Genomic DNA, 24,037 nt, shown 5'->3' with positions numbered 1-24,037 from the left:
ATGGTGAGTATGGAAAAGAATTTCAGGGGCTGATTGTGTTTGCATAGACACACCCACCCTGCCTGACACGGCCACATCAGCCTGGGATGGTTGCTTTGGCAGCTGTGGTATCCCCAGTTTATTTTTTGTTGGGGCGTGAGATATGGAGTGTTGTCACCCTGAGTGTGTGGATGAGGAACTGTGAAACTGCTTTGAGACAGGGATTCTCACCATCAATTGAGTGGCACTCGCTAGACAAGGGAGTGGGCTCCTTGGATGACCCAGAAACACTCATTACACTTTTTTTTTTTGTCTCTTAACAGTTGAATAGGAGCGATGAATTTCTTAAGAATTGAAGTTCCAGGTTCCTGACCTGAAATTGCTAAAAAGCTGTGCCAGCTAGGGGAGAAGTCTGATGATATATTGTGGAGCAGAATAACTGATGTAGAGAAGTAGTTTGTGGGATGGTTGCAGTGATCTATGGAGTGAGGTGAGCAGAACACTTTTTGGGGACAGCTGGAGCAGATCACAGGTCGGCTGGAGGAGCAGAGCAGCTGGTGGACTGAGGTGGGCAGTTTGTGGGGAAGGCAGAAGCAGAATCCCATGGAGAGGCGGGGCAGTCGGCAGTGGACCATTAAAGTGCCCCTTTCTACCCAGGCTAGCAGGGGGAAAAGCCCTGCAGATAGACTCTTCAACTCTGGGGCTGCGGGACTGTGGATGATTTTGGGGTTGCTGGACTCTTGAAACATTTGAGGTATTGGACTTTGGAGTTCTGGGGTGATTTGGGGATTGCTGGACTCATGAGCCCAGGGAAAAGGACACGGCCTAGTTGAGGTGTTTTCCCAATTTAATGCTATGTTGTCTATCTCATGTTATTAAACATTTTCTGCTACACCCAGACTCTGTGCTTGCGAGAGGGGAAGTATTGTCTCTTTGAGGCACCTAGGGGTGCGTATGTAAAATTTTCCCATGTCACTGGGTGAGGGCTCGAGCTGGTTTGCATTACGTTGTAGGGAAGGGATCCCTATGTATTGAACCCAGTCCTTACTGCTATCAATTCAGTCTGGCAGAAGGGTTCCACCTACATCCAGGCTGTAGGGCTCCCTGGGGGGCTCAGGGGTTTGGTGGGGGGCACAGATACCTACGTCCAGGCTACAGGGGTCCTGGAGGAGCTGAGGGGGTGTCACAGAGTGTGGTGGAATCCGGCCCTGCACCCCTTTTCCTGGGACACACAGTGACTCAGCCAGCCAGTAAAACAGAACTTTTTTTGGCCAACAGGAACAAAAGATACAGCAGAGCTTTTGGGCACAACCAGGGCCCCTCAATCGAGTCCTTCTGGGGGTTCAGGAAGCTTAGTTCCCAGTTTGGGATTCCCTGAATTCCAACTACCCAGCTCCAAACCAAAACTGAACTAACTCCATCCAGCTGGCCCCTTCCTGTGTCCAGCTTCCCGGGCAAAGGTGCTGACCCCCTCCCCACTGCCTAGCTCGAGTTACAGGCTTAGGTCTTGTCCCTCACCTAAAGTCACCCCCTGCTCTCCCATCCCCCGCACAGACAGTCCCTACTCCATCACAGTAATGCCCAGAGCATTTCCCGCATGGAGCAACAGTGACACCGTGTGGCCATGCGGGTAATGCACAGAGCATCACACCTACGTAGAGGCTGTAGAGATCCCTGGGGGCTTAGGGGTCATGGGAGGTACAGATAGCTACGTCCAGGCTGGACGCATTCCGGGGGGCTTAAGGGGGTTCGTAGCATCACAGATACCTACGTCCAGGCTGTAGGAGTCTCAGGGTCGCTGTGGGGGTACAGATACCTATATCAAGGCTGGAGGGGTCCTGTGGGGTGTAGGGGGTTTGTGGGGGTCACAGATACCTAGGTCCAGGCTGTCGGTGTCCTGGGGAGATTAGGCGGTTCACTGGGGGCTCAGATACATCCAGGCTGGATGTGTCCCGAGGAGCGTAGGGGGTTTGTGGGTTGCTGAAACACCTGTGTCCAGGCTGTAGGGATCCCTGGGAGCTTAGGAGGTTCGTGGGAGTCACAGATAGGTACGTCCAGGTTGAAGAGGTCGCTGGGGAGTTTTGGGGCATTGTGGGAGCACAGATACCTATGTCCAGGCTGTAGGGGTTCCTGGGGCGTTAGGGGGTTTCTGGGGGTCACAGATACCTACATGCAGACTGGAGGGGTCCTGGAGGGCTTAGGAGATTTATCAGGGGCACAGATACCAACGTCCTGGCTGTAAAGGACCCTGGGGAGCTTTACGGGTTTGTGGGGGGCACAGATACATACGTCCAGGCTGTAGGTGTTCCCGTGGCGATTAGGGGTTTATGGGGGGCACGGATACCAACGTCCTGGCTGTAGATGTTCCTGGGGCGCATAGATCGGCTGTGGTCGCACTTAACCCTACATCCAGACTGTCAGGGTCCCGTGGGGGATTAGGGGGTTCGTGGGGAGCTCAGATACCTATGTCCAGGTTGGAGATGTCCTGAGAAGGATTAGGGAGTTTCTGGGGTGCACAAATACCTATCTCCAGGCTGTAGGGGTCCCTGTTGGCCTTAAGGGTTTGTGGAGGGCAGAGATAACTATCTCCAATCTTTAGGGGTCGCTGGGGAGGCTTAGATGGTTTGTGGGGGGGGGCAAATACCTACGTCCAGGCTGGAGAGGTCCCTGGGGGGCTTATAGGGTTCGTGGGTGGCACAGATACCTATGTCCAGGCTAGAGGGGTGGCTGGGGGGGTTGTGGGAGCACAGATACCTAACTTCAGGCTATAGGGGTCCCAGGGGTGCTTAGGGGTTGGAGCGGGCACAGATACCTACGTCCAGGCTGTAGAGGTCCCGAGGGGATTGAGGGTTCTGGGGGGCAGAAATACCTACGTCCAAACTGGAGGTCTCCCTGGGGGTTTAGTGCATTTGTGGGGGTCACAGATACCTACGTCCAGGCTGTAGGGGTCCTGGGGGGCCTTAGAGGATCATGAGGGGGCACAGATACATAACTTCAGGCTATAGGGGTCCCAGGGGTGCTTAGGAGGTGGGAGGAACAGATACCTATGTCCAGCCTGTAGGGGTCCTTTGGGGGGCTTAGGGGGTTGTGGGGGTAAAGCTACCTACATCCTGGCTGAAGGAGTCCTCAGGGGGTTCGTGTGGGTCAGAGATACCTACGTCCAGGCTGTAGGGGTCTTGGGGGGCTTAGGGGGTTTCTGGAGGTCACAGATACCTCCGTGCAGACTAGACAGGTCCCGGGGGGATTAGGAGGTTTATGGAGTGCACAGATGACAACTTCCAGGCTGTACAGGTCCCTGGGGGGCTTAGGGGGTTGTGGGGGGCACAGATATCTATATCAAGGCTGGAGGGGTCGCTGGAGGGCTTAGCGGTTCATGGGGGCACAGATACCTACGTCCAGCTGAGCTTTTCCTTGGGGGCAGCCTGAGCGCAGCTGCCATCAGCTGTTTGCTGGGCAGGCTCTGCTGAACTGCTCCCCTCTCCCTGCTCCTGCGGGGGCTGAGTGAGTCCCCCCACCAACAACCGCAGGGGTCGGAGTGGGCGGGGGGTGTGGGTCCAGCAGCAGCACAGCCCGCCCTGCTCCCTGGGGCTTCCCCCCAACTCTCAGGCTGATGACTCTGCCCTGGCATCTGTGTGAACCACTGCTCCCTGCCTGCCAGGTTCGGCTCTGGCCACAGCAACATCGGGTGCCCCAGGGAGCCCAGCTAGGCTGGGGCTGGGGGCAGTGGGAGGCTGGGGGGAGGAGAAGCTCCGATACCGGCAGGAGGTGGGGGGGAGGAGAGGAGAGGAAGCGAGCTGGAGTGGGGGAGGAGAAGCCACGGGCCCCTGCAGGAGCTGCATTGGGGTGGAGAAGCGCCAAGCTGGGGCAGAGGAGGAGAAGCCAGACTGGGTTGGGAGGTGGGGGGAGAAGCCCAGATGCCAGCAGGAGCTACACTAGGGGATGGTGAAGGGGGAGAGGAGCCACCCTGGGGCAGGGAGGAGAAGCCCTGGACCCTGGCAGAAGATGTGGGGCTGAAGTCCCTGGCTCCGGAGCCCCAGCCCCACCTTAGTGGCAAAAGGGTCAGGGCTTCAGCCTTGCAACCACTCTGTGTGGAGCTGGCCTGAGCCCCTCACGCTGCCATCCCCCCTGTGGAGCTGGCTCTCACTCTCCAGCTGTGGAGAAATACAGCCCCAATCTCCCCATGTTGGGATCTCCATTTCCCCCACCGTCACTCAGCCATGAATGGATTTAACCCAGGAGGCAGGATCAGCATTGGCCCCATTTGGCAAGTGGGCTCTAGGGCACAAAGAGGTGCAGTGACTTTCCCAAGGCTAAGCAGAGAGTCTGTGGCAGAGCAGAGACTCAAACCCAGAACACCTGAGCCTGAGTCCTGTGCCTTAACCACAAGGCAACCTTCCCACCGAAGGAGAGGAAACCTCCTCTGCCACTTTGAGTGTGTGGGTGGGAGCAGCCACTGGACAGAGCTGCCAGGAGGTGGTGGGGTTGGATAGTTGGGGAGGTGATTAGTGGGTTTGGGGGTCTCTGGAGGGGGAGTTCATGGGACAAGAAGCAGGGGGGTTGGATGGGTTGAGGGCTCGGGGGGTGCCTGTCGGGGGGTGGAGTAGAGTTGGGGCAGGCAGGGAGCAGAGGTAGTTGGATGGGTCGGGAGTTCTGGGGGGTCCTGTCAGGGGGCAGGGAGCGGTTGGATAGGAGTGGGAGTTCTGGGGGTCTATCTGGGGGCAGGGGTGTGGATAAGAGTCAGGGGGACAGGTAGGGGGCAGGGTCCTAGGGAGGCAGTTACCGGAGGGGGGGTCTCAGGAGGGGGACCAAACGCTGGGATAGGGTTTTGCAGCAAGACAAGATAGCACAGTAGCCAATGGTTAACAGGTTACATAATGTCTCCACCCTTGGTCTCAAGTTAGTAAGTTAACATTTCATTAACACATTGATAAAATGTTATTAGTATAAAATATATATATTGAATTCTGATTTGGGGTCCATAGGAATGGAGCAACTCCTTTGATTGTCCAACAGGTAAATTCCTAGGGGTTAAAGCAAAGAAACAGTGAAAGTATATGGCAATAAAAATTGTTTTCTGTGTGTCTGAAGGCAGGCATTGGTCCTTGGGAAGGGAGGTGAAAGGATGCCATATCTTATACTGACATGTGCCAACTTTTCATAAACTCAAGGTTGGATCTGTGGGAAGAACGTCTCCCTACAGAAGAGACTGACACAATAGGAACAGGGATTCTTTGTTCAATCTGCAACTCTGAATAAGACACAATGATTTAGTTCTTAGCTCCAACACCTGGCAATTTGCTGATCAAGCCTATCTTAGCAAACAAGGCTTTCTGTTAACCCAGCTTTCTTTTAGCTGGTCACTATTTGCTAGGCTTCTCGTCCCTTGACCCTACTCTGGACTTTGGTCTGGAAAAGAGCTGGCACAATCCATAGACCAGGTTGTTATACAAAATGCACATGAATTTTAACCCTTCACATACAGTAATGGCAAAGTTCTTGGTTCAGGCTTGTAGCAGTGATGGAATAAACTGCAGGTTCAAATCAAGTCTCTAGAGTCCATCCACAGCTGAGATGGGTCATTCAGTCCTTTGTATAGAAATTCAGTTTGTAGCAATGTCCCTCCAGAGGTATGAAGCAGGATTGAAGACAAGATGGAGACGAGGCATCAGCCTTTTATAGTCTCTTGCCATGTGGTCTTTGCTTTCTTTGTCCCAAGGACACTCTATCCAGCACTTGGCATAGAAAAACCTTAGAGTTCTGTCCATAGGCAGGTCCCTGCATACCTTGCTGAGTCACAAGGCGTATCTGCCTTCTCTCAATGGGTCGATTGTATAGCTGAAGGTCCTTAATGGGCCATCAGGCAGGATAGGCAGAACTGACACCAACTTGTCTGGCTGGGGTGTTCCCCGGAAGCAGAGCACAAGTTTGAAATAGGGACAGCAAAGAGCCAATATTCATGACGTCAACTACAAAAATGATACACATCTAGAGATAGCATCATTATAATCAACCAATCAAAACCTCTCCATAGACCCCTTACACAACAACCTTTCTACAATTTTGGTTGCAAATATAGAACCGTGGCTGCAACAGTGATCTATACAGTTACAGATTATGTCAATAACGTAACAGGAGGTGACACGGCGTCAGTGAGACTGATACTGGAATGCTGCCTCCAGTTTTGGTGTCCTCATTTGAAACAGATCTTGTGAAATTGGAGCTGAAGGAGCAAAGAGCCACCAAATGTTCTGAGGGCTGGAGAAAAATGCCTTCTAGTGAAAGAGCTCAACCTTTTTAGCTTCTCAAAAGAAGATTGAAAGGTGATTTCATTGAAGTATTGAAGTGCCTTAATGGAGAAAAAAGATTGGGTGTTAAAGGGCTCTTTAATCGAGCAGAGAAAGACATAACAAGACCCAATGATTGGAAGGTAAAAAGAGACAAATTCATGTTACAGCTAAGCCCCAAATAATCAACAGTGAGGATGATTCACCACAGGAACAAGCTACCAAGGAAAGTGGTGGATTCAGCATCTCCTGATGTCATTCAATGAAGACTAGATGCCTTTCTGGAATGTGTAAGCCCCAAAAGTAGCTCTTGTGTCATACAGGAGGTCTGTGATATGCAGGGGGTCAGATCAGATGCTCTAATGGTCTCTTCTGGCCATAAAGTCGACTAATTTCTGAAAAACTGAGTGTAGCATTGGGAGCAGCGTCTGATGTTTTCCTGTCTAGCCGGCTTGCTTCCTAGAACGAACACTCCTTGAGTGGGGTGATCCACAGGGAGTAGCTCAAACCTCCAAAGTGCCTGGCCAGGGGCAGGACATTGGCACAGGAAGGGAGGGGTGTGGCAGTGACATCACAAAGGCCTTTTGCAGGACCTCAGACTATTGGTCCAAGGTGGTGGGGAGGTGGTGACCTCACAGAGAGATGCTGACATCAGCCAGGCAGGACAGGGGCGAGGGACCAGGGAAACCTCAGAGACCCCTGTGGCTTTGCTTCAGCAAGTCTCCTTCTCCAGGTCTCTCTTTGAGGACTGAGAGAGTATTCAGGTTCATGGACGTGAGCGCCAGGAGGAACCTCTTTCGAGTTTTCTCCTTCCCTTTTAGTGATTTTACTAGAAAACAGACGTCCCTGTTTAGATGGTAAGAAACCTGTTCAGTCTGATCCATCTGGTGACAGTTGAATTCTAGGCATGGAAAACACGAGCTTAAGGAGGCAGAATTTTATTCCACACCTGGGATTTTGTCCCTTAGAATCACTGGGGACATTAGGATTTGTCCTTTTTGTGTCACCTTTTCCTCCATCCCTCCCTCCCTCCTTTCTCTTCGTCTCTTGCTTTTCTTCTTTCCCCTGTTCCCCTCCCAACAGCAGGAGAGGGAGGGTGTGTGTGTGTGTGTGTGTTTTGCGGGGCAGTGCTCTGCAGCTCTCACTCTGGAAGGTCCCCACCCAAAAATGTGAGGCTGAACTAGGGCTCGGGCAGTGATCCCCACCAGTGACCTGGGCCACCCTTTGGGTTCTCTGGTGAGAACCCTCAGCCTCCCGTCCTCCGTCTCTACCCTGATTGGCTGAGCAGGGGCTTATTAACAGGGAGGAGACTCAGCTCCTTGTTGTTCTCTTTTAAGACCAAGGAAATAAGTCAGAACCAGTTCTGTGTTTGATGAGTTTTGCTGCTTCTCGGCATTAATTATCTCTGAGCAGTTCATGATTCTCTCTAACATTGCAGTTCTCCTCAAATACTTGCTGAATAATTACTGTCACTGTTGTTGGTCTGGAGCTCATCTGAGAGCACTTGATTCAGGTCATTCAATGTCTGAAATTCAAGATCCAATGGTTAGTTTGAAAATCAGGGCTCTGGGGGCCTATTCCCAACTCTGCCTCTGACTGGCTGTGTGACCTAAGACAAGTCAATTCTCCTTTCTCAGCCTTAGCTTCTCCCTCTTTCAAGTAGGGATAATAATGATCCGCTCCTACCTACCTCACGGTGCATGGAGGCAGGGCTGGCTCTAGGTCTTTTGCAGCCCCAAGCAAGACAAATTTTGGCTGCCCCCACCCAAGCCCTGGGCCCCCCCCCACACTCCCCTGCTGCCCAAGCCCTGGGCTCCGCCCCCCACCTGCACCCCCTGGCACTCCAACTCTGGGCCTCCTCCCAACCGCATCCCCCTGCCATCCCAGCCCTGGGCTCTCCCCTCCACACCCCGTGCTGCCCCAGCTCTGGGCTCTCCCCGCCCACCAGTGCTCCCCCACCCACACACCCCCTGCCGTCCCAGCCCAGCCTGACTGGCTGTGTGACCTGAGACAAGTCAATTCTCTTCTTAAGCCTGAGCTTCTTCATCTTTGAAGAAGGGATAATAATGATCTACTCCTATCTACCTCACAGTGGGTGGAGGATGGGGATCCATTGGAGAGTGTCACTAGGAGTAGGGCATAATATGAGGTGTCCTATCACGTTTACTCAGAGGAGATTAGCACATAATAGAATAGCTGAATCAGTCTATTTTATTTATTTTTTTTCTTTTGAAATTGGTAAAAGCAGCAACGACTTAGCTCAGACTGAAGCATCTGATCTAATGTTCGAGCTTTAAGTGTCTCCTCTTTGCATGTGATGAGACAATTTATTACACTGTGACAAGCAGGAGATTCTTTTGTTTTGCAACAAAATACTTTTGCAAAGAACTTTCATCCCGCTTGTTATGATTTTGAGAAACAAACCGGTCTAGTCTGAATGAAATTTCCCCACCATCTCGATTCCTGGGCTCTATCCCTACCTCTAGGGGAGAGGGGGACGGTTTGTCCCTTAGAACAGGAGTCAGGACCAGTGGATTCTCTTTCTGGCTCTGCCACCACCTTCCTGTGTATGCCCTTGGATAGGTCACTTCCCTTCTCTGTATCTCAGGCTCCTCCCCATCTGTCCAATGGGAACAGGGACAGTTCTCAAACTCTGGGCAGTTGTGAACCTGAGTGAGATAAGGGGCATTAAAGCCCTGTGTGAAGGAGAAAGGGGAGTTTCACAGTGTTTAGCACCAAGGAATTCTAAAGTTTGCTAAAGTGTCTTGTTTGCGGAAACAAGAAATGGTCGGGGCCTAACTTTTTTAAAGCCCATTCAGGGATGTGAGTCCCTGTCTTTTAGGTACCTGGGGTTCTTGGCCAGCAGGAGAGAAGAGGTTCCTGCCTCCATTTTTGGGGCCTAAACAAACCAGGTGTTGTGCCCCAGTTCTCGTCTGAAATCCCTGAAAAAGAACATCTTCCCATCCATGAACAAGACAGGACCTAACATGCTAGTTATATTTTAATAAGACAAAAGCCTCCTCAAACCCAGTGTCACAATCACTGGAATGATTTTGCCTTGATATTTTACCGGCCGCAGACACAAAGCGAGCCAAATTACAGTTTCTGTTCGGAGTCAGTGCACACACAAGAATTCGGAGGCTTTTCATTCCTTAGGTTCTGCTGCCATTTCATTTCTGTCCTCTTCCAAGATTTATCATTGTGCAAAGCAATGTTTGGCCTTGGGAGTGTCCCCTCTGGTCCTGCCTGCCATCTATGGGCAATTTAAAAGGGCCCAGAGATCCCTGCCACCACCACCACCAGCACAAGGGGGCTAAGGCAGTTTCCTGCTCACCCTCGCTCCGTGTGGCACGCCACCCCCAGAAGCAGCTGGCACGTCACAGCAGCCCCTGAGGTGTGGGGGGGTCTCCCCGAGTGCCAACTCTGCCTACTGTGGCAATGGGAGCTGTGGGGTGGAGTCTTCTGGCAGCGGTGCACAGAGACACTCCCAGCCCTCCTGCTTAGAGGCTGCTTCCAGAGAGGGGTGCGCATTGCTTTTGTGAAATGCCCGAGGTAAATGCTGCACCCCTCACCCTCTCCTGCACCTCTCACACCCTGCTCCAAGTCAAACCCCATATCCGCACCCAAACTCCCTCCACGACCCTGCCCACCACACCCACTCCTGCACCCCAACCCTCTGACTACGCCCAGACCCTGCACACAAAGTCTTTCCCAGAGCGCAACCCCTCTCCCTCCCACACCCAAACTCCCTCCCAGAGCCTGACACAGACGTGGGGTGGGACAGGACTTGGTCCCATTCTGGGAACCACCAAAAATTATACAAACCTGCCACCTCTGTCCAGCCCAACCTTCTGCTGATGCACCTCAGCCCACACCCGTGCAGGGTTTGAAGCTTTCATTGTTTAAATGCCAGGACACTGAGGGATTTCAGCTCCCCTTTGCCCAGAGGGAACCTTCACCCCACTCCCAACCAGGTTCTTGTCCACGGGATCACTGTAGGGGGGCTGGCTCCCTCTGGGTCTTTTTTCTCTCTAGGACAGGCCAGGGTGCAATACCTGGGGCATCTGAGCACCCAGGACCTTCTGTGGGGCTGCCATTTCCCTTCCCCTTCTGTGGTCCCATCTGTCACTGACTCCAGCCTTTTTTCTATCCATCGTCAGCACCATCCCAAGCCAGCTGCACCCGCCTCAAAAAGTCAGTGTCCCCTGGTGGGTGTAAATCACTGACCTCTCCCCTCTCTGAGCACTGACAGCCCCTCTGTTTCCTTGCCTCTCGGGCTGTGCAGATGGGACCTTTCCCTCCAGTGCTGGAGGATTCGCCCTTCTCATCTACCATTGTCCCAAGCAGCACAGCGGGTGAGAATCTTAAACATAGTGAGGTGACTTAGGAGCAGAAACTCCCCCAGGACCTTCCATGCAATTTTCCCTTGCCCCTCAGTGAGCAGGATTGAAGCTCAGGCATGGAGCCTGGTGGGCCACATCCCCTCTGGGCATGAGCAAAGCAGCAGGGTGAAAAAAAAAAGAGCCTGGAGATGCTGGGGATTGAACCCAGGACCTCATACATGCAAAGCATGTGCTTTACCACTGAGCTACACCTCCACCTTGGGCAGGTTCGTGCTCTGAGGGTCAAACCTGCTGTCCTGGAGGTTGGTGGCTCATGGGGAACACTTTGCAGCAGGGCAAGATTCTACACAGCAGAGGAGGCAAGAGAGAGTGCATGCCCTGGACCCAGGGTGCAGCGATACAAGACTCAGCCCTCATACTGCATTGGCTGGGTGCAGGGGTGAAAGTAACTTACAGGACTTACCGGTACTGTGGGAGTCCTGAGGGGGCGTGGCATCATCCAGAAGAGGCGTGGCCTCTCAAGAGTTAAAGGCCCTGGGGCACCAGCTGTGGCTGGGAGACCCAGAGCCTTTAAATCAACCAGGGGCTCCTAGCTGAAGAGGTCGCTGGGAGCCCCCCCGGGGCTCATGGGGCAAATTAAAGGGCCTGGGCCTCCGGCCACCAGGAGAACCCCGAGCTTTGCGGGGCTGGGGCAGGGATTTAAAGGGCCCAGAGCTCCTGCCACTGAGGGGAGCAACGAGACCTTTAAATCCCAGCCCCAGCCCGGTCACCAGAGCCGCGGCCAGGATTCAAAGGACTCTGGGCTGCCTGCAGGGGCTGGGAGCTCTGAGCCCTTTAAATCTCAGCTGCAGCTGGGATTAAAAGGGCTCTGCGCTGCCCGCAGCAGCGGGGAGCTCTGAGCCCTTTCAATCCCGGCCCCAGCCCGGCCGCCAGAGCCCTGGCCATGGGCAGTCCAGAGCCCTTTCAATCCCCGCCGTGGACGCCGGTGCGGACCAACATAGCGTACTGGCTCTTGCTGGTACGCCATAGCAGACTGGACTGTCTTACTTTCACCTCTGGGTGGGTGGGTGGTGCTGCAATCCCCTGCTAGAAAGTAATGGTGGTGGGGGACTCTGTGAGCAGCTCAACACCCAACCCTGGTGGCAGACGCAGTGTGGGGGACTCCAGGTGTTTCTAGGATCCACGATTTCCACCTGCCTATAAAATCCAGCTTTCCCCAGCACATTCACTGCAGTGCAATTGGGTCAGTGTTTCTATGGCTGCACAGCAAAGAATCGCTCCCAGTTTCCTCTCTATCTGCAGCAGGATTAGTCTGTGTCGGTGGTTAATGAGATGGATCTTGTAGTTTGTTATTCATTCCCCACCTTGATAATTCAGACAGTCCCTTTCCTACTCAAATCCCCAGCACCTCAGTGACCCTGGTAGCAGGGGTTGGGTTTTCCCTGAGGGCCTGAGATTTTCAGGGGTCTTTTTCCCTTCAGCTGGAGTGAACTCAGCTTTTCCCCATCCCACACATTCCATGAAATGACAACAGCAGCATAAAGAAAGAGGGGAGGGAACATCTCATGGCCAGGGCTGGATGTGCCCAGGGCCCACCTGCTTGGCCATTGTTTCCATGGAATTTGGCCACCTGCTTTGCACAAGGGACAGAGAAAGATCTTGCTGTTCCTGTGTCTGTGCAAAGAAAATTGTGCTTCTGTATGAAAGAGAGGTGGGAAATGGCCCCATGATGGGACAATATCCTCAGGATTTAGACCTAAGGACTCAGGTTGAGAACTGATTTAACTCCACTCATCTGGGATTTAACAAATTCCCTTCCACGGAGACACTGGGAACTTGTGACCTTGATCCAGACTCTGCAGCTTCAGGCTGCTTTAACTCCTGGTAAAAACCTGAACTTGATTCCAAGAAGGGAGAGAGGAGAAGCCTGAAGTTGCCTTTCGTCCAAGGCTGGGATCTCCTGGATGGGTAGAAACGTCCTTCCCTGCTACCAGGGGACAGCAGCTACTGGAGACATAGCAGAGCTCAGAGGAAGGGGGATTGTTGAATGCACTTTATGCGCACAGGGCCCCACTAACTCTAAATCCCCCACTCTAGCAGGAACTTAGAAAGTCAGACCTCGGTCAATGGCAGGACTGGGCTTTCAAAAAGAGATTCGTTTTTCCTCCCCGTCATGAGAAAGAAAGTAAGAGCTGGCAGCTCTGGTGCAGAAAACCACTTTTTCCTCTAGCTGCGGAGCTTCCAACCAGGCACAGACGACTGGTGTCTCCTGAAGGGGGGCACAATGTCAAGGTTCAGCCCCATCCCCTTGCAATCAACAGCCCCCCCAGCTGTGAACAGTGCAGGGAGAGGAAGCAGCAAAGACAGCCTCTCTCCACTCACCCCTGCAGCAGCTGCTGTACAGGGAGGGGGCCTGACAGCACCACATGATGTAGCAGGCGATAGCTAACCCAGGTGCGGCACATGACCCCACACACGCCCTCTGCTAGTGTTGCCTCTGAAATTAGGAACACTGGTGAGTTCAGGGCACAGCCGCACACCCAGAAGAAAGCCCAGCATGACACGCCCAGGGTGAAGGGGGTGCTAACGCCTGGCATCAAACCAGAAACCTTTAGATCTTCAATCCAATGCACTCCCAGCTGAGCTACTTTGGCAAGGACCAGGCCCACCACGAAGGCTTAATACATGAGCTGCAGCACATGCTGGAAAGATTTAAATCTGGATGTCACAAAGCAGGAGCCAAGCAGTGGACTTGGCCCGGAGCGGCAGGCTGGGGTTTCCTATATCCCATTCACTCAAGCCAGCACCTGCCCCCTCACAAGCTGTCACTGGCACCCCCAAGTCGGCAAGAAAGGAGCAGCGGTTCTCACTGGAACAACCTCACCCACAGCTCGCAGGCTCCTCCCAAGCCTAAAAGGGAAAACCATCTTGCCAGAAAGCAGCTGACTAGGACTCATCATTCTCAATAGAACATCTCTCCAGTCAGCAATGGCAAATGCAAGATGGACATCGCTTGCTATTTTAGCACTTGGAAATGTCATCAACTAGTCTCTGGATCTCTCGAATGCTGCGCTTCAGCTCATGGGGGAAAGGCGAGAGAAGCGACCTTTCAGCTAAAGGCCTGGGGTTAACATCCTAACGCTGTCTCCTACTGTAACACTACTTAATACTGGCCAGCCCTGTGCTGGTGACAGTTCCATTGCTAGGTGTTAGTACATTTCAGTTACTGTCAAAATTAAAAAGTTTCTATATGCTTAGAGGAAATGAATTTGTTTTATTTGCTTATATGTGGCATGAATAAATACAGGTTTACAGAACCTAGCCTGCAAATTTAGCATCTTATATGACAGAGAAAGTCATGCATCGAAATCATGAAGTGAGCTACAAATGCAATGAAAAATAAGATATTCAAAATTTTAACATGGGGGGGGCACCAAGGACATGTCTTGCCTGGGGTGCCCCTTGGTCTATGGGAGGCCCTGTCAGGGAGTACAGGAGTTAGTGTCACATGCCTATTTTCAGGCTGTAATCTGTGGGCACCCTGCTCTGCGGGAGGGATCGTGGTAGCCCAGACTCAGGGCTGGAACAGGCCCCTGATTGAGGGGGTGGCTGCATGGTTTACAGCGCTCTGATGTCTCAGACAATGTGTCTCTCCCAAAGCCTCAGATCTATGTCCCCAGAAGGCTCCTGCGCTGCCTCCACTCCTTTCACCTTCTACAGCAAGGAGCAGCAGCAAGGGTCAGGGATGAGCCATAGGCACTAGGTGGGGGGCAGAGGCTTCAGGAGCCCAGAGTGTTTGCCTGTCTGGGCATTTTGGCTGAGACCTCAGGGACACATTGTGCACCAGAATTCCAGGCATCTGTATGAAAGGAGCACAGGGACGTAAGAGCAGCCAGACTGGGTCAGACTGGGTCCATCTCGCCCAGTGTCCTGTCTTCCCATAGCGGCCAAAGCCAGGTGCCCCAGAGGGAATGAACAGAACAGATAATTATCAAGTGATCTATCCCCTGTCACCCACTCCTAGCAAACAGAGATTAGGGACATCTTCCCTGCCCATCCTGGCTCAGAGCATGTCCTCCAAGAATCGATTTAGCTCTTTTTTTGAGCCCTGTTACAGTCTTGGCCTTCACAAGATCCTTTGGCAAGGAGTTCCACACGTTGACTGTGCATTGTGTGAAAAAATACTTCTGTTTGTTTGTTTTAAATGTGCTGCCTATTAATTTCACTTGGTGACCCCTAGTTCTTGTGTTATGAGAAGGAATAAGTAACACTTCCTTATTTACTTTCTCCACACCAGTCATGATTTTATAGACCTCTATCATATTTCCCCTTGGTCATCTTTTCTCCAAGCTGAAAAGTCCCAGGCTTATTATTCTCTCTTTATATGGCAGACACTCCATACCCCTTTTCTGAACCTTTTCCAATTCCTATACATCTTTTCTGAGATGCGGTGACCGTATCTGCATGCAGCATTCAAGATGTGAGCGTACCATGGATTTATACAGCGGCAATAAGATTTTCTCTCTTATTTTCTATCTCTTTCCTAATGATTCCCAACATTCTGTTCGCTTTTTACCGACCGCTGCACACTGAGTGGATGTTTGCAGAGAACTATCCACAGTGACTCCAAGATCTCTCACTTGAGTGGCAACAGCTATTTTACATCCCATCGTTTTATATGTAGAGTTGAGATTGTGTTTGCCAATGTGCATCACTTTGCATTTATCAGCATTGAATTTCATCTGCCATTTTGTTGCCCTTTCACCTAGTTTTGTGAAATCTCTTTTTAGCTCCTCACAGGCTGCTTTGGACTTAACTGTCCTCTGTAGTTTTGGATCATCTGCAAATTTTGTCACCTCTCTGTTTAGCAGATCGTTTATCAATATGTTGACTAGTCCTGGCCCCAGTATAGACACCACTAGGTACCAATTTGCATCCTGAAAACTGACCATTTATTCCTACCCTTTGTTTCCCAGCTTTTAACCAGTTATTGAGCCATGTGAGGAGCTTCCAGAGGTGAAAGTAAGCCGGCATGTTCTGGTATGGGGTACTGGCAAGAGCGGGTACGCTGTGCCAGCCCGGCCTGGCTTTCCCAGTCTGGTGATTTAAAGGGCCCAGGGCTCCCTGCAGTGGCCGGAGCCCCAGGCCCTTTAAATCGCCTCCTGAGCCCCCCTGTCGGAGCCCTGGGACCTTTAAATCACCTCCCAGGCCCTTCTGCTGGAGCCCCCAGGAACAAATCACTGCCATGGATGCTGCTCTCTCCTGCACTACGAACACAGAGCAGGGGCGGTGGGAGCTTCCTTACAGTGGGGCGGGGACACCATTGTCTGAACTGTGGCGCTCTCATGACACCCCTTCCCCAAGGAACCACACTCACACCACCCCTCCCTCTGAGGCCACACCCACAGAACACCTCTTCCTCCCAAGACTCCACCCTTTCCCCCCCCCCATCACTGGTCCTAACAGCCGGTAAAGAGTGGTGGGGCCATGACCCCCTAACCCCCTGTTCCAGCACACCTGACAAGAGCTAAGCAGGCCGCAGCGTGCATGTGTGACAGAGGCTGCTGTGCTGTGCTGAGCTGAGCCAGTGAGGGCTGTGCCCCTCCCCCTTCCTCAGGACTGGTTGCTTGCAGCAGCTGTCTGAACTTAGAGACAGTGTGGGCACACGAGTGACCAACACACTCACTCTTCCCCAACACACACACTCCCTTCTCCCCACACACACAAACACAGACTCACTCACTCTTCCCCCCGCACCCAAACACATTGCAGTTGAAAAGCAGCTGGCAATCTAGTAGGATTCCCATGGAACAATGGGATAGAGAAACCTGCATCATGTGATGCTGTACCAGCCTGTGAGGCATTGCAAACCCTTCCCAAAGCACCTGCAGCCAGTTGCACAGCTACCCACAGTGCACTGCTCTCTGTGGCCATCCAAGATTCTAGCCTGGATGTGCTCTGGTAAGACAAGAGGCATAGTGTGGACATGCAACAGCTGTTTAATTCAAACACTTTAAAGCCACATTATCCAATAGTGTAGATATAGCTTGAGAGCAAGACAAGACCCAACTCTCTTGAAACTAAAGGACCACAACTTCCTCTGTAGTTGACAAGATTTGAACCTGCGGGGGGAAACCCCAATAGATTTCTAGCCCATCACCTTAACCACTCAGCCACAACTACTTGCTCAAGATGGGTCTCTCACTACACTCCAGTTCTGTTCTCATTGAGTGATCAATTCCAGATGTTCCCTCAGACCAGCTTCCACAACACACACACTGCTGTGCCATTGTGTAAGTGTGTCCCTGGCTGAACTGCAAGAATTCCTGCTCATTTCCCTTCTGGCTGGAGCATGAGGAGAGTGTGTTTGTGGTCAATGACGTTCCTGTAGATTGTTGTCCATTTCCTGCCTTGATCATTCAGACAGTTCCTTTACCATCATATCCCCAGCACATCAGGGATTGCAATAGCAGGGGGCAGGTTTTCTCTGGGGCACTGAGATTTGCCAAGGGGTTGGTGGCTCCTTTCTTTCCTTACCCTGGAGTAAACTCGGCTTTTTATTCCATCCTTGATGTTTCAAGGAATAACAAGAGATGACTGAGGAAAGAGGTGGACAGGGCGAGTCTCAGGGGAGGGGCAGAGGTGGGGGAAGCAGGAAGACCTTGGGGTAGTGGGTGGAGAGGCACAAGGAGGCTTTCGGGGAGGAGAGGAGCAAGCAAAAGGTGGACCAGCAGGCGTCAGCCAAAGAGGAAGAGCAGGGGTGGGAAATGGCCAAATGGGAGTGAGGGCAGAGCACAGGTGGGGCCTCAGAGGGAGGAGAATGAGTCAAAGAGGTGGAGTGGGCAGGTCCACCCAGAGGATTCAGAAAGCCTGAGGCAAAACAATTTTGAGGGCCCCTTCCATAAAAAAAAGTTGCAATACTATGTTCTCATGGGATCCCTGCAGGGCCTGGGGTAAATTGCCCCACTTGCCCCCCCCCGGGTGACCGTGCCCTCAGCCTCTCCTTGTAAGTCCCCTGCCCCCTAATCATTTTTGTTGCCCTCCCCTAGACTCTCTCCAATTTGTTTCTGTAGTGGGAGGGCAAAAACTGGACACAATGCTCCAGATGTGGCCTCACCAGTGCCAAATAGAGGGGAATAATCACTTCCCTCGATCTGCTGGCAATACTCCTACTCATCCAGCCCAATACAACCAGTTACCCATATTGAATGCAGACCCACCAATATTTGGTCAGTTGGTTACTGTCATTCAGGAGGTTCTTTCCTACCTAGTCATAAAGAATGAAGAGGCTCTAAGCAGAGAGGAGAGAGCTGTTCCGTCCGTGCAGTTAATCCTTCTCCCAGAGAGGTGGTAGCTATGTCATTGGGGGAAGTTATGTGGTGGGTGTGCAAGCTGTGGTGTCTACATGTATCTATAAGTTTAATCAAACCCAATTTTTAAAAGCACTGTGGTCTGGGAAGAGAACAGGAGATCTCTGAGGCAGGGCCTGTCCTTCAAAATCTTTAAGATCACTGACTTACCCCCACAGCAATCGTGGGGGTATAGCTCAGTGGCAGAGTGTTTGACTGCAGATCAAGTAGTCCTTGGCTCTAATCCCATTGCCCGCTTATAAACCTCTTCTTTCAACAAAAATAATTACATTTCCATTATGTTGAGGAGTTCCACTGAATAGGGATCCCTGAAATGAATGGAAACACTCAATATTTTCCTGTGCAAATGCATAAAAACCTAGCAAACATGTGACTCCACTGAAATCAGTTCCAATCCTCTAAAAGATTAAAGAATCCTTACTGAGGTTGCAGGAAAAAACCATCCAGATGTGTAGAAAGAATAGTAAATATGGCAGGCGACCAGCTTGGCTTAACAGTGAAATCCTTGCTGATCTTAAACGCAAAAAAGAAGCTTCCAAGAAGTGGAAGATTGGAGAAATGGCCAGGGAGGAGTATAAAAATATTGCTCAGGCATCCAGGAGTGAAATCAGGAAGGCCAAATCACACATGGAGTTGCAGCTAGCAAGAGATGTTAAGAGTAACAAGAAGGGTTTCTTCAGGTATGTTAGTAACATGAAGAAAGTCAAGGAAAGTGTGGGCCCCTTACTGAATGAGGGAGGTATCTTAGTGGACAGAGGATGTGGAAAAAGCTAATGTACTCAATGATTTTTTTGCCTCTGTCTTCACAAACAAGGTCAGCTCCCAGACTGCTGCACTGGGCAGCACAGTATGGGGAGGAGGTGACCAGCCCTCTGTGGAGAAAGAAGTGGTTCGGGACTATTTAGAAAAACTGGAGACGAGCACATGTCCATGGGGCCGAATGCGCTGCATCCGAGGGTGCTAAAGGAGTTGGCGGATGTGATTGCAGACCCATTGGCCATTATCTTTGAAAACTCATGGCGATCGGGGGAGGTCCCGGATGACTGGAAAAAGGCTACTGTAGTGCCTATCTTTAAAAAAGGGAAGAAAGAGGATCCAGGGAACTACAGGCCAGTCAGCCTCACCTCAGTCCCTGGAAAAATCATGGAGCAGGTCCTCAAGGAATCAATTCTGAAGCACTTAGAGGAGAGGAAACTGATCAGGAACAGTCAGCATGGATTCACCAAGGGCAAGTCATGCCTGACTAACCTAATTGCCTTCCATGAGGAGATAACTGACTCTGTGGATGAGGGGAAAGCAGTGGATGTGTTATTCCTTGACTTTAGCAAAGCTTTTGATATGGTCTCCCACAGTATTCTTGCCAGCAAGTTAAAGAAGTATGGGCTGGATGAATGGACTGTAAAATGGATAGAAAGCTGGCTAGATCGTCAGGCTCAATGGGCAGTGATCAATGGCTCCATGTCTAATTGGCAGCCGGTTTCAAGCGCAGTGCCCCAAGGGTCGGTCCTGGGGCTGGTTTTGTTCAATATCTTCATTGATGATCTGGAGGATGGTGTGGATTGCACCCTCAGCAAGTTTGCAGATGACACTAAACTGGGAGGAGTGTTATATATGCTGGAGTGTAGGGATAGGATACAGAGGGACCTAGACAAATTAGAGGACTGGGGCAAAAGAAATCTGATGAGGTTCAACAAGGACGAGTGCAGAATCCTGCACTTAGGACGGAAGAATCCCATTCACTGTTACAGATTAGGGACCGGATGGCCAGGCAGCAGTTCTGCAGAAAAGGACCTAAGGCTTACAGTGGATTAGAAGCTGGATATAAGTCAGCAGGGTGCCCTTGTTGCCAAGAAGGCTAATGGCATTTTGGGCTGAATAAGTAGGGGCATTGCGAGCAGATCGAGGGATGTGATCATTCCCCTCTATTTGACATTGGTGAGGCTTCATCTGGAGTACTGTGTCCAGTTTTGGGCCCCACACTACAAGAAGGATGTGGAAACATTGGAAAGAGTCCAGCAGAGGGCAGGAAAAATGATTAGGGGTCTGGAGCACATGACTTATGAGGAAAGACTGAGGGAACTGGGCTTGTTTAGTCTGCAGAAGAGAAGACTGAGGGGGGATTTGATAGCTGCTTTCAAGTACCTGAAAGGGAATTCCAAAGAGGATGGATCTAGACTGTTCTCTGTGGTACTTGATGACAGAACAAGCAGTAATGGTCTCAAGTTGCAACGGGGGAGGTTTAGGTTGGATATTAGGGAAAAGCTTTTTCACTAGGAGGGTGGTGAAGCACTGGAATGGGTTACCTAGGGAGGTGGCGGAATCTCCTTCCTTAGAAGTTTTTAAGGTCAGCCTTGACAAAGCCCTGGCTGGGATGATTTAGTTGGGGATTGCTCCTGCTTTGAGCAGTGGATTGGACTAGATAACTCCTGAGGTCCCTTCCAACCCTGATATTCTATGATTATATGACTAGATGCTCTAATGGTCTCTTCTGGCCATAAAGTCGATGCATTTCTGAAAAACCGAGTGTAACATTGGGAACAGCGTCTGATGTTTTCCTGTCTATCCGGCTTGCTGCCTAGAACGAACGGTCCTTGAGTGGGGTGATTCACAGGGAGTAGCTCAAACCTCCAAAGTGTCTGGCCAGGGAAGGACATTAACACAGCAAGGGAGGGGTGTGGCAGTGACATCAAAAAGGCCTTTTGCAGGGCCTCAGACTATTGGTCAAAGGTGATGGGGCGCTGGTGACCTCACAGAGAGACGCTGACATCAGCCAGGCAGGACAGGGGCAAGGGGCCAGTGAAACCTCAGAGACCCCTGTGGCTTTGCTTCAGCAAGTCTCCTTCTCCAAGTCTGTCTTTGAGGACTGAGAGAGTATTCGGGTTCACAGATGTGAGCACCAGGAGGAACCTCTTTCGAGTTTTTTCCTTCTCTTGTAGTGATTTTACTAGAAAACAGCCGTCCCTGTTTAGAAGGTAAGAGCCTCCTGGAGGTTTGAAACCTGTTCAGTCTGATCCATCTGGTGACAGCTGAATTCTAGGTATGGAAAACAGGAGCTTAAGGAGGCAGAATTTTATTCCACACCTGGGATTTTGTCCCTTAGAATCACTGAAGACATTAGGGTTTGTCCTTTTTGTTTCACCGTTTCCTCCATCCATCCCTCTCTCCTTTTTCTTTGTCTCTTGCTTTTCTCCTTTCTCCTGTTCCCCTCCCAACACTAGGAGACGTGTGTGTGTGTGTTTTTCAGGGGAGTGCTCTGCAGCTCTCACTGTGGAGAGTCCAGCCAAATATGTCGGGCTGAAATAGTGCTCAGGCAGTGATCCCCACCAGTGACCTGGGCCATCTTTTGGGCTCTCTGGTGAGAACCCTCAGCCTTCCGTTCTCAGTCTCTACCCTGGTTGCCTGAGCAGGGGGTTATTGACAGGGAGGAGACTCAGGTCCTTGTTGGTCTCTTTTAAGACCAAGGAAATAAGTCAGAACCAGTTCTATGTTTGATGAATTTTGCTGCTTCTCTGCATTAATTGTCTCTGAGCAGTTCATGATTCTCTCTAACATTGCAGTTCTCCTCAAATACTTGCTGAATAATTACTGTGCACTGTTGTTGGTCTGGAGCTCCTCTGAGAGCAATTTATTCCGGTCATTGAATGTCTGAAATTCAAGATCCGAAGGTAAATTTGAAAATCAGGGCTCTGGGTTCCTATTCCCAACTCTGCCTCTGACTGGCTGTGTGACCTAAGACAAGTCAATTCTCCTTTCTCAGCCTTAGCTTCTCCCTCTTTCAAGTAGGGATAATAATGATCTGCTCCTACCTACCTCAACACGCTCACCCTTCCCCAACACACACACTGTCTCTCCCCACACACAAGCAGTCTCCACACTGCAGTTGAAAAGCAGCTGGCAATCTAGTAGGAGGCCCCTGGAACAATGGGATAGAGAAACCTCCATCACTGAAAGTGCAGCCATAAAGACAGCACATAGCAGCCTTCCCTAGCAGGGGTGGGGGGTCGAGAAGCGAGATCATCCGAGCTCCCTGCATCCAGGTCACTTTCCTCAGCTGGGCTGCATAGCGGGAGGGCAGAGAGCAGCAGCTTCTGATGCTCCCCTCACAGCACAGCCCAGGTGGGGAAAGTGACCAGGACACATGGAGCACATAGTGCTGCTCCTCGCTCTCCCCAACCATCTGAGGAAGGCAAAAGTAAATCTTGTCTTCATGGGCTGCTCGCCGTGACGTCCTTTTTCTGTGCCACAGCTGAAAAAAACATCCCACACAGAAAAGCAGGAGGCCAAAAAGAAACCTAGCAGCTGCTGAAATAGTTCAGTTGGGAGCGTACTAGACTAACAGGCTCTTCTATCCCCCTTTGTGCAGGAGTGGGATGTTTTCTGAAAGTGCAGCAGTGCCTTTAACTGCCACGAGTCCCTCATTTCAGGCTATGCAGCAGGAAAAGACAGCTTGGGCTTCTGCACCGAGTTGGCCCACCTGACCTTTCATTCTTCTCTTGCTCTTTCTCAGCAAGAGGAAGAAAAAGCAGCTCTCCCTCAAGCTGGAGTCACAAGGGCGACGTAAGGATGACTTCCTGAGTGCCGGCTCAAGTCCTCTGCTCTGCCAGCTGACCCATCAAAGGGCTGGCACCACTTTCTCTAGGTTTCCCCATCGGTGTGTGCCAGGCTAGTAACACTTTAGCTCTATCCCTTCACTTTTCCATTATACTAACAAACCCATCTGGCTGGGCAGAAGCAACATACAATTTCTTTGTTCACACATATTAATAAGGATGTAAGAGACACATCCTGGCTTGGCCTGCCAGTTCTTCCTTGCAAGTCTTGAGGGAAATGGGGAACATCTGTACTTTGGAATTTGCAGGTGTTGTCCTGGGCCATCAAATAAAACAGTTGCAAATACTTTTTTGAGGCAGGCACCATGGCTTAGCTGGCTAAAGCAGCTGTTTAATAAACAGGAGATCCTGGGTTCAATTCTCAGTGGTGCCTTGTTGTATGGCTTTTGTCTCCTCACTCACATTTTCCTGTGTCTTTCTGGGATGCAGAGACCACCTCCCTTGGCAACACAAGTAATTGCTTGCTAAAGAAAAGGCTTCTTTGGCGAGAAGCACTGGAAAGAATCAAATCACAAGCCTGGAGTTGATGAAAAGGCTGCTGTGACTGGTATTAGCATGGTGGTTGCTTTGACTGCAATTGCTGCAACATGAGATTCTGTGTCCCATGTCCTTGTGATTTGCTGGGGATGTCCACACACAGATGTCATGTCACCTTCCTTTTGATTGTCACTGATGAAAAATGGAGCAGCTGGGAGAAAAGTCCCAGACAGCAGCACCATGGCTAAGCTGGCCAAGGCACCTGCCAGGTAAAGTGGAGGTTAGAGATGCAGCTCTCAGTGGTGCTTTGCCAAACGTGTCCGCTCTTCCCACCTTTTGGTCAATCCTTTGAGGAAACAGAGAAGACTGCCTCTGCCTTGCAATGCAAATACTTGCAAAAGAAACTGGTTGTTTTTTCTGACAAGTGTCAGAAGGAGGCACCTAAGAAAGTCATAGTTGCTGGGATTCCCATCTGTGAACACAGCACAGACGGGAATTCCAGCATCTATCCACATGCCTCCAGCTGTGTGCACTGGGCCAGCTGTAGCTGTGACTGGCTGATGGAGGGATGGGTTGGAGCAGCTGGGCAGAGCTGTGCCTGTGCTACACAGAGAGGTGCATGTGAAACTTGGGGGGCCAATTCTGCCTCATTTCCATGTTGAGTGTTGTAGGCTTTGTCAGTAAAGGTGCCCAAGGGTGTGTTCTTGCCTTGGGGGTTGTCAGCACTCTGGGGGCATATGTTTGCGTGAACTGTGGGGCTCAGTGAGGAGTAAGGGAAGGCAGTGACTCACAGGGAAAACTCAGGTTGAGGGCAAGGGTGTGGTAACACTGTGCAAGTCTCAGATGGTCTGTGTGCAGGAGGCTCAGTACTGGAGAGCAGCCCAGGGGTAGGAAGCTTCTGTTTGCTATGATGGAGTTGAACCCGAATATTATCTTAGCAAAGAGAAGATGTTAGACATTCTGCTGTACTGCTC

The 24,037-nt window shown here is 51.2% G+C and overlaps 1 long non-coding RNA gene and 2 other non-coding genes across 3 annotated transcripts; 1 reads left to right on the top strand and 2 right to left on the bottom strand.

Annotated features, from left to right (window-relative positions):
• Window positions 1–5,198: 5,198 nt before the first annotated feature.
• Window positions 5,199–10,265, bottom strand: LOC127039494 (uncharacterized). Its single transcript, XR_007771056.1, has 2 exons — window positions 9,110–10,265; window positions 5,199–7,788 (listed from the first exon to the last, which is right to left on the bottom strand). It is a non-coding gene; the product is annotated as an uncharacterized LOC127039494 (long non-coding RNA).
• A 524-nt stretch (window positions 10,266–10,789) lies between these two features.
• TRNAA-UGC (transfer RNA alanine (anticodon UGC)) lies at window positions 10,790–10,861 on the bottom strand. The gene has a single exon. It is a non-coding gene; the product is annotated as a tRNA-Ala (tRNA).
• A 12,024-nt stretch (window positions 10,862–22,885) lies between these two features.
• On the top strand, window positions 22,886–22,959 carry TRNAI-AAU (transfer RNA isoleucine (anticodon AAU)). The gene has a single exon. It is a non-coding gene; the product is annotated as a tRNA-Ile (tRNA).
• Window positions 22,960–24,037: the final 1,078 nt, after the last annotated feature.

The sequence above is a fragment of the Gopherus flavomarginatus genome, chromosome 23 (assembly GCF_025201925.1).
Source record: "Gopherus flavomarginatus isolate rGopFla2 chromosome 23, rGopFla2.mat.asm, whole genome shotgun sequence".
NCBI lineage: Eukaryota > Metazoa > Chordata > Testudines > Testudinidae > Gopherus > Gopherus flavomarginatus.
Note: the sequence above shows the minus strand (reverse complement) of the source record. Positions and strands in the feature narration are given on the sequence as shown.